Source organism: Paroedura picta, chromosome 1 (genome assembly GCF_049243985.1).
Source record: "Paroedura picta isolate Pp20150507F chromosome 1, Ppicta_v3.0, whole genome shotgun sequence".
Lineage (NCBI taxonomy): Eukaryota > Metazoa > Chordata > Lepidosauria > Squamata > Gekkonidae > Paroedura > Paroedura picta.
In genome coordinates, this window is record NC_135369.1 from 150,876,580 (window position 1) to 150,889,325 (window position 12,746).

At 45.5% G+C, this 12,746-nt stretch overlaps 1 protein-coding gene across 3 annotated transcripts in view; it reads right to left on the bottom strand.

Moving 5' to 3' along the window:
- HCRTR2 (hypocretin receptor 2) overlaps positions 1 to 12,746 on the bottom strand; it is a 67,119-nt gene that overhangs the window by 33,249 nt on the left and 21,124 nt on the right. The gene's annotated exons all lie outside the window — the stretch shown is intronic.

The window sequence follows — 12,746 nt, forward strand, 5'->3', positions numbered from 1 at the left end:
AAGAGCTTTCCTACTGATCATTTGCACATTAGGCAACATTTCAACGAGTGTATTTTTCCTCCTTACGGCATCTCGATGTTGAGAAAGCTCAACGGATATTTTGCTGATGTGAAGCAAAGCTGTTTAGCCATCCAAAGAAACATGCTCCTTACCCTGAAGAGAAAATGGGTAGTGTGTCTCAAAAATCAAAGCACTGGAAGTGGAAATGGAGTGATACTAATAGCCAAGTCAGCTAAATCTTTGGATACTTAAATCTGGTGACCTGAGCTGTGAATGGGCAAGACAAATAATTCTATAACTCGGAAAATGGCCCAGGTCTGCATAAAAATCTGAAAACACTGGGGGGGGGGATACCTGAAGATGATAAAATGTGTGACTGTGTCTTTAAAAAAATAGATTTCCTCAGTGGCTGTTCCTAGGCAACCACAGTATCCTCGGCTTCAGTTTCTGTGAGTAAAAGACAGAAGGAGGGAGATGGGCTCTTTGTAGCCCAGTTTTGGCCTTTGAGGAAAGATAGGGCTGGCTAGGGTTGTCAGTTACAGGTTGGGAGATTCCTGGAGGTTTTCTGCCAAAGTCTGAGGCATGCAGGGTTTGGGTTGAGGAGAGACCCCAGTATGATATAATAGAATCTTATAATTGGAAGGAAACTCCAGGATCATCTAGTCCAGCCCTCTGCACAATACAAGAAATTCACAACTACCTTCTCACCACAGTGACCCCAATTCCATGTCCAGATGATGCCCCCCCAAAAAGAAACAAACCAGTCTGGCCTGGAAGAAATTCACTCTCTGATCCCAAAGTGGTGATTGGCATTTCCCTGGGCATGCAAGAAAGGGCCACAGGAGCCAAGCACTGACACAGTCCCTCCTGTCCACTCCCTCACAATCTGCCTGAGTTCACAGAATCAGCATTTTAGTCAGATGGCTATCTAGCCTCTGCTTTAAAACTTCCAAGGAAGGAGAACCCACCACCTCCCGAGGAAGCCTGTTCCACTGAGGAACCACTCTGTCAGGAACTTCTTCTTGATGTTTAGCCAAAACCTCTTTTTAATTAATTCAACCCATCCCTCCCGGTCATTGCCCACTGCCTGGCAGCAACCTCTGGGTGACTCAATTCCACCTGACTAGCAAGGCCTCACTGTTTGCTACAGTTCAACAACGGCCACTCTGTGAAAACTAGTGCTGCATAGCAATTAACGGTCTGATCAGACCCCTACCTTAAAGCAGAAGTGGACTAGATTATTTTTGGACCAGTCACATACTTTTAACCAGTCATGTACTTTCAAACCTGGCTACTAAACAGGGTTGTTGTGCAGATAAAAAGGAGCAGAAAATAATATAAGCTGCTTTTGGTCCCCTGCTGTGGAGGGTGGGGAGGAAGCAGGTGGGAAGGGGAGGTTGATGGGGGCAGAAAGAGAGAGAAAGAGTGATGAGGTGGGGAGGCCAGAAAGACAGCAAAAGCGACAGACATGGAGGAGAGAAAAAGTAAGGAAAAAAGTGGAAGGAGGGAGAAAGACGATGAGAGAAGGGGAAGGAGAGGGGAGGAAGCAAAGGTGGAGGGAATGGGACAGCCACTCCCACGAGTTTCTAGAAGAAGAAGAAGAAGAAGAAGAAGAAGAAGAAGAAGAAGAAGAAGAAGAAGAAGAAGAAGAAGAAGAAGAAGAAGAAGAAGAAGAAGAAGAAGAGTTGGGATCTGCTGGAATTGCAGGTCCAGCCTACAGAGATCAGTCACCCTGGAGAAAATTCCTGCCTTTGGATCCCATGGAGATGCAGGGATGGCAGGCTCCAGGTGGGAAACGAAGAGAAATGCTGGGTGGCAGTAATTGCTAATAGCAACAAAGTTCACATAATTCATAAACTTGTCACAGTTTCTTCCTTCAATGAAAATATTTAATTGATAGCAAAATTTGCTTAAAGAACTTAATATCTTTCAATCAGAAGAAGAAGAAGAGTTGGTTCTTATATGCCACTTTTCTCTACCCAAAGGAGTCTCAAAGTGGCTTACAGTCACCTTCCCTTTCCTCTCTCCACAACAGATGCCCTGTGGGGTGGGTGAGGCTGAGAGAGCCCTGATATTACTGCTCGGTCAGAACAGTTTTATCAGTGCTGTGGGGAGCCCAAGGTCACCCAGCTGGCTGCATGTGGGGGAGTGCAGAATCGAACCTGGCTCGCCAGATTAGAAGTCCGCACTCCTAACCCCTACACCAAAGCGGATCTTGGAGTTTCCCACCTGTTTAATGTGAGGAGCCTAAGAAGAACAGAATGTCCAATTCTGTACTTATCTATACTCCTATTTGTACTTATCTGAGATGTCCACTCATATTAAGTATTATTCCTATTAAGTATTCTGAAGGGGAACTTGAAACTGCCATCTCCTTGTGCTGATCCACAAACACGGCCCCTCCCCCCCTCCCCCCAGTAACTGCCATGAGCAATTCTCATCTGATGCGCTCTGTGAGTTCTATAATCCAAACTTAATTCCGAGGTGTGTACAGGCTGAATGCAAATTGATACAGCTGCACACAGGGAGAATAAGCATGAACTCCTTTCACAACTGAAATTCCGTGATCTCTCCCAGTACTGCTATTTGCCTGTTCAGAAAACTTTATAGGTACTGATGGCTATCTGGAAGTTTCTCCCACAAGGCAAATATGTGGTTTTCAAGGCGGAGAAATGGCCTGCCTCTCCACCCATCCGAACAAGGGCACGCATCACAGGCCTGGGAATTTCTCTTTATGCTCAGAACTACCAGAGCACATCTGACTGAAAGCCCTCGTGTGGGTTGTATAACTCATATACAACTCACAAGGGTTGTATAACTCATCCTTGTTGTTTTACAGCATTTAAATAAAATAGTTTTAATTTTACTCAAGTATTTGTGCTGATCAAGGTGAATACAGTAAGGGAGGAGGAGAAGTGTGGATGCACATGAAAACATATACCCAGAATTAAACTTTGTTGGTCTTAGAGGTGCCACTGGACTCAAACTTGGTTTGAGTGAAGGGATAAGGCAGGTCAGCATGCCTGGACATTGGAGACTGCTACATTACTCTAAGAGTGTATCGGTGTTGTCTTCTTGAATATGACACCTTTTCTTTGTCATAATCTCAGAGCTGCCCTCTGACCCCTCTCCTGTCTTGCTTTCTCCTCTCAGTGATTTCACATGGCCTTCCATGGATACAACTGAATATGCAACAGCATTCAGCATCTCTCATTGTTCGAGCCTAGAAAGTGAGGGAGGTGGGGAATCTGTTCTTGGTTTGCTGTATTCCTCCCCAGTGCTTTGGCACTAAGACGCCGTCAAATTTCCAGAGCCTTCCTGCCTGCTTGTGGGGGGGGAGGGTGTTCTTGCTTTCAGTGATCTAGAAAGGTGCCTTACTCACGAGGTGACTGTGTCTTGAATGACAAGAATGCCCACTGGAAACCATGGGAGATGCCGGAAGACCCATTGGAAATAAAGGGCGGCAGGAATGCCAAGTGAATTGCATGGGCTCCATTGAAATGTATTATAGTAGGAAAACAGTTGCAAAGAAAGCATGGAATGGATTATCCATTACTCTCAGATAAACTACTCTGGAATGGCAGGCCACAGAATGGCATGACAGCCACTGGGAGAACCACGGGATGGTCGCCAGGGGCAAGAGAGGGGTCGGAGCTGAAGATGGCAACTTTGGGGGATGTACTGAAAGGAATGAGAAACCATGGAGACGATGGAAGACCCATTGGGAGGGGCTAGGCAGATACAACGACTTACATTTTCTGTGATGTAGGACTGCTTGGAGATTTGAAAATTTCCTGCAGAATGCAGAATGCACAAATGTTTAAAAAAATTACAGTGTAAAATATTTTTAATTGGGGAATGCAGAATATGCTCAGTACAGATAATGCCTTCGTGCTCCCACTCGCTGGACAAACTGGTTGTTTGTGATCGGGAAAGTACTCTTTAGATCAGCCTTGCTTGACTGCAGCTTGGGTGGGTGTAGGTAGCAGGGCCGGTCCCTGGGGAAGCCTTCGCGGGGCAAAGGCTTCCCGGCGCCTCGCGTAGGGTGGCGGGAGGTTCCAGGCAGCGTGGGCGGGCCTCAGCGGTAGGCGCCGTCTGCCGCGAAGCCTTTGGGCCCCCCACCAGGTGCGGCCGGCGGAGCATGCGGGGCTCGTTGGTGCGGGTTTTGGGGCCGGGAAAGAGTCAGGGCCGATGCGTCAGAGACAGTGGCCCTGGCTCGTTCCCGTCCCCGAAGCCTCTTTGCCAGCTGCTCTCAGCCATGGAGGCAGCTTTGGGGCTGGCAAAGAGTGAGGTCCGGCGGCCCTCCCTGCTGCCTGGCGGCCAAGGCCCGCCTCCTACCTGCCGTGTCAGTGGGCAGGCTGTTAATGGCGGCGGTTGGCTGAAGTCGGCCAACAGTGGGGGGGCGGGGTGGGAGGTGCTTTGCGCCTCCCAATTCATCAGCCCGGCACCAAGGGACCAATTGTGAGGTGCCGGACTGACAACTGGGCCCTCCGATTGTCAGTCCGGGGGAAGGAGCCAATGGGCACCCTTCCTCATCCCAGACAGGGCCCGCCCTCGGGGCCCTTACTGCTTTATTTTATCCACTCCGCAGGAACGGTTAAAGATGACAGTTGTTTGAGTCCCTAGCTTTCACTTCTCCTCAAAAGAACCCCCATGTTGCAAAAAAGATTATACCAGTGGGTCCAATTCTAGGAGCACCCAAATAGGGTGCCCCATCAAATAGCCATTATTTTCTATGATGAGAAAAAAACAGATTCTATGGTCTGTTCTCACCATAAGAAATAATGGAGGTATCATGGGGCACCCTAGAACCCTTTTGGGTGCCCCTAGAACTGGAACCCCTCGTCCAACATTTTTTTTAAACTTGGGGGTTCTTTTGAGGAGATGCCCCTGTAGCTAGATTGCATGTTTGGTGCCTCAATCTCAACCCCCCCACCCTAGAATCCAGAAAAGACAAAAAGGAGAACTTCCCCCCCCCCTTTCTCTTTATCCTTAAATGGCCACCAATCACGGCAAATGGCAATTCGGCAATTTGAGCAAGGTTGATTCCACCATTTAAACTTATTCAGAAATATCAATTCAGTCTAGATTTCACCAATCCATGCCCAAATCCAGGCTGATTTGAATACTTTTCAACACTTCAAATTGCACACGCCTATGTCGAGACAGCTGAACCCCAGTTTTTCTCAACTTTCTTACCAATGGGACACCCCTGAAACATACTTCAGGCTTCAAGAAACCCCAGAAGTGGTGAGATCTTGCAGAATATGGTTGGGAAGCAGAGCTGTGGACATGCTCACCTGGAGCCCCTTCCCTTTCGATGGTCAACATGACCATATATGGTCCTATCACCCAATACATGTTTAACAGATTTTTTTAAAAAATTAAGTAATTAGCTCCCACCCATTCAGGAAACCGTTCCAGGGCTGTCAATGAAACCCTGGTTGAGAAAGCCTGATCTAACCGGTAATGTTATATGAAAAAGTGTGACAACAGTTACAAATCTTGGAGAGCCCCTGCTTTCTTCTGGCCCACAACATCCCCCCTTCTATTTCTCCCCCATACTCTGCATGTAAGAACGAGGGGGCCCATGGCATCACCATCACCATCAATCATCATCAGATCCTTGAACAGGGGCTTACTCCCAAGATGCATTTTGAAAAGTTAAACTTTCAAAATATTAATCCAGCAGTGCGGAATTTTAAACACAGGTCATCTTCCTACAAAGATATATGCATTTAATTTCTTGGTTAAAATGGAGGTGGTGAATGCTATATTTGCTAGAATATGTAAGATCTACAGTGTACAGTATTGAGCAGCATGTGAAGGGTGTCCTGCAGGGGGCATCAGAGGTGATGTATATTTAGTATAGATAAAACCGGAACTTCCTGATGATTTTCAAATTGTCTCCTCCAGTGTCCCAACTGACTCAGCAGGAAAATTCCTGCTTTTCTGATATACTTCCTCCCAGCTGCCCTCCAGAACAGCAGTTGAAAAAAGAATGACCGCAGATAACTAGACAGTTGGGTCTATCTCTATATATACTGTTATTGCTCTTCCAAATAAACCTGTTTTATTGCTTTAAGCAGCATGGTGCTTTCCCGCTCTATACATACTTAAACTCTGCCAACTGCCGTTAGAAAGGATGGTCTAACAGGGGTAGTCAAACTGCGGCCCTCCAGATGTCCATGCTGGCAGGTGCTCTTGGGAATTGTAGTCCACGGACATCTGGAGGGCCGCAATTTGACTACTGCATGTCAAAGATATGGCTCTCTTCTTTTGGCTATTTGGCTAAGCCCCCTTTATTCAACGGAGCTACCTTTTCATTGATTGGTGGGTTGGCGGGGGGGGTCTACTTCTTTAATTAAAAGGGGAAAACCAAAATGGCACAGCACTTTTTGAGAGGATTAATTTGGAGCTAAATTTGGACTACCTGACCTATGAGGCTTGTCCTATGGTGAGACAGCAAGCAGCTTCCCTTGCATATTAAGCATTTGTATATTTTATCCTTCCTGTCTGTCAGGGAACAATATACACAGTTTCCCACTTCTCCACTCTGCAACAAACTGCGAGGTTGGTTAGACCGAGAGAAAACAATCAACTCAGGCCTCTTTGTGCATTTTTTGAATAGGGGGTGATATCCTACTGGGTCCCCCCATCCCAAGGTGACACTCTTTCTATTATACCATACAGGCTCCTAAAAAGGGATTGTATAAATTCATGGACTTTCCATGTCTACTACCTGCTACAGAGAAAACGACACACATTTCTTTTGAAGAAATGCAATACAACGGAAAGCCAGATTATTAGGATATAAAACAACGGAAAGAGCTATTCCATTTCCACTCTATTTCCCTGAGGCGTCTGACTGGTCCCTGCTGCAAATACACCTACCAATCTTGTTGTGTCCGCATTATACTGAATACAGGGGACCACTGCTCAAAACAATATGCCCAGCGTCCTTTCATGTAAGCAGCATCCAACTGCGAAAGGAATGGAACCATATTTTTGTGGCCATTGATAGCTGTTCCTTCAGGGTCTTTCAATGGGAGAAGCTATACTTTTCCAGCAAGGTTAAACAAACCTTCACAAAGTAAGGAAGACACAGATAAAATATATTTGATGAAAACAACCTCAATGATGGGTTGATAGGTGTGATTTTGTAATATTTTGGTATACCTTTGAAAAAAATCAGTATTGTTCTTTGAGAGTCTTTGGGTGTATAATGAATGAGTATAGTAATTTGGAGATTTAGGTTTTTTCTTCATATACTATGAAAATAGGAGATTATTTCAATGTGCTTGATATCTTCTGACAGTTCTGCCAGTAAGCAGATCACTGTTTCTATAACCTGATCAGCAAATCATGAAGGGGACAACCATATAGTTTGACCCCAGAAACTGGCATACTGGCATTTATAATATAAGCTATCATTTATAATATTTCATAGTCCTGTGCTCCAGAGTTTGTGTAATTATTGGAGAATTAAAAACTTTAATGTACAGGTCTCCTGGATTTGTGTTTCAGAAAATTCTACAAAACAAATGCAAGCTGATCCTCACCATTATCCCTCCACCCCACTCTCTGCCACCGCTAAGCTATGCTCTCAGCCAGTCCTCTGATATAAGTTAATGCTTTTGATTGATTTTCACATAAACACACAAACACATTAAAGGGATGGTCTGCACCATACTTAAGCTCTTATTACGAATTAGAGTGGAGAAATATAAAGGGAATAAGGACTTGTAGCTCATGAGTTGTAATAGAACATGGCAGAATGTAGCCAATTATTTTAACATCCTCTCCCCTTGCTGGAAATGAACTGACACCAAACCAAGGTCAGAATGGATCTGTTAAAAGATAATGGAACAGGACAAAATTGTAATCAGTATGCAGAAGAAATCTATTCCATTTTTACCCACAGTAATTGTTTAATGCATACTATTCTCATCCTCTTAGGAGCCATTGATGAGCAACTTGGCGAAAAGTTTTTGAAAGTCAAAGACTATGGTATCTACAGGATTATCTCAATCTACATGTTTTCTGACATCCTTATAGCGTTCTGAGATTAGTTAAAGGCAAGCCATGGCTTTGCAGAAACCATGCTGTCCCTACCTTTGTAAGGCTTGTTCTTCTATTCCTGTTCCTAATTGTAAAGTGACCCATGGTCCCGTAATGTAAGCAGCAAAACCAGACTGTGAACTTCAAGACCAGCATGAGCACCCAGTTAACTTACCTTGCTATTATGAGGTGTGACATGAGCTCCTGACTGGATCACCTTGTGTTGAGCAGCATTGACTTCATATAGGAGCTGCTTATTCTACAGGGCTAGACGACTGCATTGTGGGACCTTGCCAGTCTGGCTATTTCCAAACTCCTAGACAAACTTGCCAATCTATTACACCATTACACTGTTTCTAGGGTAAGGTGTCATGGTGTAACAGCCTTAATTAGTGAACAGAAGGGAAAGCAGATTAGTGACACTGAAGGCCCATGGAGACAGCTAAATAACACATTCCAATTCAAACAAAATCTTTTCATCTATGTGGTTTTCAGCAAGTGGGTAGAGGAGGCAGGAAAGCACAGTAATTGGTGACCCTAGAGAAATACCCTTGCATAAGTTCCCCCCCCCCACATACATGCATGCACATTTTGAGTTGATAAGCTCTTTCATGCTGCAACTCCAGGGAGATTGCCTGATGAATGAAACAGTGCATAGTGTATCAGCCTTGGTTCATTCTTTAAAGTGATATGGGCAAGGCATTGGGGTCACTGTGGGTGGGCAGGTAGTTGTGAATTTCCTGCATTGGACTAGATGACCCGGGGTACCTTCCAGTTCTATGTTCCTATGATCCTAAGCAGTTCAAATAGAGGCTGATCACTGGCACTATGATTCCCAAGACATGTGAGAAATCACCATGATCATGCCAAACAGCAGCAACCTCTGATCTGGAGAACTGGGGTTGGTTTCCCCACTCCTTCGCAACCAGCTGGGTGACCTTGGACTAGTCATGGTTCTCTCAGAGCTCTCTCAGCCCCACCTACCTCACAGGAAGGGTAGGTGATTGTAAGTCACTTTGGGACTCCTTTGGGTAGTAAATATCTGGGCACCAAAAAACACCTTCCTTCCTTCCTTCCTTCCTTCCTTCCTTCCTTCCTTCCTTCCTTCCTTCCTTCGTTCCTTCCTTCCTTCCTTCGTTCCTTCCTTCCTTCCTTCCTTCCTTCGTTCCTTCGTTCCTTCCTTCCTTCGTTCCTTCGTTCCTTCCTTCCTTCCTTCCTTCCTTCCTTCCTTCCTTCCTTCGTTCCTTCCTTCCTTCGTTCCTTCGTTCCTTCCTTCCTTCCTTCCTTCCTTCCTTCCTTCCTTCCTTCCTTCGTTCCTTCGTTCCTTCCTTCCTTCCTTCGTTCCTTCCTTCCTTCCTTCGTTCCTTCGTTCCTTCGTTCCTTCCTTCCTTCCTTCCTTCGTTCCTTCCTTCCTTCGTTCCTTCGTTCCTTCCTTCCTTCCTTCCTTCCTTCGTTCCTTCCTTCCTTCCTTCCTTCCTTCCTTCCTTCCTTCCTTCCTTCCTTCCTTCCTTCGTTCCTTCCTTCCTTCCTTCCTTCCTTCGTTCCTTCGTTCCTTCCTTCCTTCCTTCCTTCGTTCCTTCCTTCCTTCGTTCCTTCGTTCCTTCGTTCCTTCCTTCCTTCCTTCCTTCCTTCCTTCGTTCCTTCCTTCCTTCCTTCCTTCCTTCCTTCCTTCCTTCCTTCCTTCCTTCCTTCGTTCCTTCCTTCCTTCGTTCCTTCGTTCCTTCCTTCCTTCGTTCCTTCCTTCCTTCCTTCCTTCCTTCCTTCCTTCCTTCCTTCCTTCCTTCCTTCGTTCCTTCGTTCCTTCGTTCCTTCCTTCGTTCCTTCCTTCCTTCCTTCCTTCCTTCGTTCCTTCGTTCCTTCCTTCCTTCCTTCCTTCGTTCCTTCCTTCCTTCCTTCCTTCCTTCCTTCCTTCCTTCCTTCGTTCCTTCCTTCCTTCCTTCCTTCCTTCCTTCCTTCGTTCCTTCCTTCCTTCCTTCGTTCCTTCGTTCCTTCCTTCCTTCCTTCCTTCCTTCGTTCCTTCCTTCCTTCCTTCCTTCCTTCCTTCCTTCCTTCCTTCCTTCCTTCGTTCCTTCGTTCCTTCGTTCCTTCGTTCCTTCCTTCCTTCCTTCCTTCGTTCCTTCCTTCCTTCCTTCCTTCCTTCGTTCCTTCGTTCCTTCCTTCCTTCCTTCCTTCGTTCCTTCCTTCCTTCGTTCCTTCGTTCCTTCCTTCCTTCCTTCCTTCCTTCGTTCCTTCCTTCCTTCCTTCCTTCCTTCCTTCCTTCCTTCCTTCCTTCGTTCCTTCGTTCCTTCCTTCCTTCGTTCCTTCGTTCCTTCGTTCCTTCGTTCCTTCCTTCCTTCCTTCGTTCCTTCCTTCCTTCCTTCCTTCCTTCCTTCCTTCGTTCCTTCGTTCCTTCCTTCCTTCGTTCCTTCGTTCCTTCCTTCCTTCCTTCCTTCCTTCGTTCCTTCCTTCCTTCCTTCCTTCCTTCGTTCCTTCCTTCCTTCCTTCCTTCCTTCCTTCCTTCGTTCCTTCCTTCCTTCCTTCGTTCCTTCCTTCCTTCCTTCGTTCCTTCGTTCCTTCCTTCCTTCCTTCCTTCCTTCCTTCCTTCCTTCCTTCGTTCCTTCGTTCCTTCCTTCCTTCCTTCCTTCGTTCCTTCGTTCCTTCCTTCCTTCCTTCCTTCCTTCCTTCCTTCCTTCCTTCCTTCCTTCCTTCCTTCGTTCCTTCCTTCCTTCCTTCCTTCCTTCCTTCCTTCCTTCCTTCCTTCCTTCGTTCCTTCCTTCCTTCCTTCCTTCCTTCCTTCCTTCCTTCCTTGCTTGCTTGCTTGCTTCTCCTCCTCTGACCTACAGGACTTGAGTAAAATTCTAACCTTAATAATTTCTTCCACCCATTTATTTGTGGGGAAAGTTAAGTTGAAAGATTTGGCCTGAAAGAAAGGCCAAAAGATAAACAATTTGAGTTGTTCACAAAATGCTCAGGTGAATGCCATCAGATCCCACTGGCTGGATATGTTGGCTAGTTCTCTAACATCCCTTCTATTTGACAAAGCTCATCAGATGCACTGTCCCTCCTCCCATGGCTCATGCATGGCTCATGCATTCATTCTCTCAAGTTATTGTATGCAATTCCTTCAGTGCTCTTTATAAAACAAGGCTTACTTTATCCGTTTTCTTCCCTTTCTCTTTTATTCCTTCAGACATGTAGTATATAAGAAGAAGAGTTGGTTCTTCTATGCTGCTTTTCTCTACCCAAAGGAGTCTCAAAGCGGCTTACAGTCCCCTTCCCTTTCCTCTCCCCACAACAGACACCCTGTGGGGTGGGTGAGGCTGAGAGAGCCCTGATATCACTGCCTGGTCAGAACAGCTTTATCAGTGCTGTGTTGAGCCCAAGGTCACCCAGCTGGCTGCATGTGGAAGAGGAGCGGGAATCAAACTGGCTTGCCAGATTACAAGTCTGCACTCCTAAACACTACACCAAACTGGCTCTCTTGCTATGTCTCTGCCCCCCCACTCTTTCCCCATAGAACCCAAATTACCAGTTTGTGATTCCCAGTTCATTTGCCCAGCATGCTCTCAATCTTCCTAGTCCAGATTCCGATGCCTTCTCAATGTACCTCCCTATAAATCCCCCTATTGTCCCTTTCCCTGTTCTCATGGTCAGGAGAGCACCACAACAGAAAGAATGCAGTCCTTAAGCCCATTTCCTGGGAGTAAGCACTGTGGAATAATATGCTTGTTATGCTTTGTTGAGTATCCCCTGTCTTATTGAATGGGGAATGATTAGTTATTATAATTGCTTGATCTTTCTCCTTTATAGGCTGTAATACTACAGAATGCCAATAAAGGCAATGAATGAATGAGTTATTACAGTATCGATATTTATTTCTCGTGGCAAAATGTGAAATGTGTGGGAGGTAACATACATTTCCTTTCATCCTAACAACTAATTACTTCTACATATCCAGCAGGTCATGGGCCACAAGAATGAGAGTCAGAAAGCTCTCTAATCTCTTTTCTGTGGGCTGCCAACGGCTTCAGTGAGCTTCAAATGACACTTGGATAGGAGCATGTCTTGTCTATTGAAATGCAACATTTAAGCTCTGCCAATTTGGCTGGGATGATCTGAAACAATAACAGCAGCCTCATCCAGGTCTAGAAGCAGCACCAGAATTTAAAAATGTTAAGAACAGCTGCCAGCTCTGTAAGGGTAAATTGCCATTCAGAATTCTATTGATATGAATGAAAGGACAAGGATAAGGAGTTATTCACAGTTCTACATGGGTAACTGATAGAATTACAGTGACATGAATGAAGGTTGAACGTTTCAGCACCTCTCCTTTGTGGACAGGGACTCCGTAGACAATCCTAATATGTTGAAGTCTTGTGGAAAACCATAGGATTTTTCTTCATGAAACGTGTTGAGGATCAGTGTCCTTTCCTGAACTGTTACTGCTGACTTGCTGCAAGGACTCAGTCAATGAGAAGACTTTCTAACAACTTAAGGATACCCGAGCTGGATCATAGCACAGAACTGCTGCTTAAGTGAAAAATGTTTCCAATCCACGTGTTAATTTATTAGAATTCCCTAGCCATTTCAGGTCCCTGTATTGCCATATTGTGCCAGGGAACCATAAGAGCTTCAGGCGTCTAATCAGATTAAACAGAAATAAGCAAGTCCACGTCAATCATAAAATTAGGCTGCAATCCAATAAT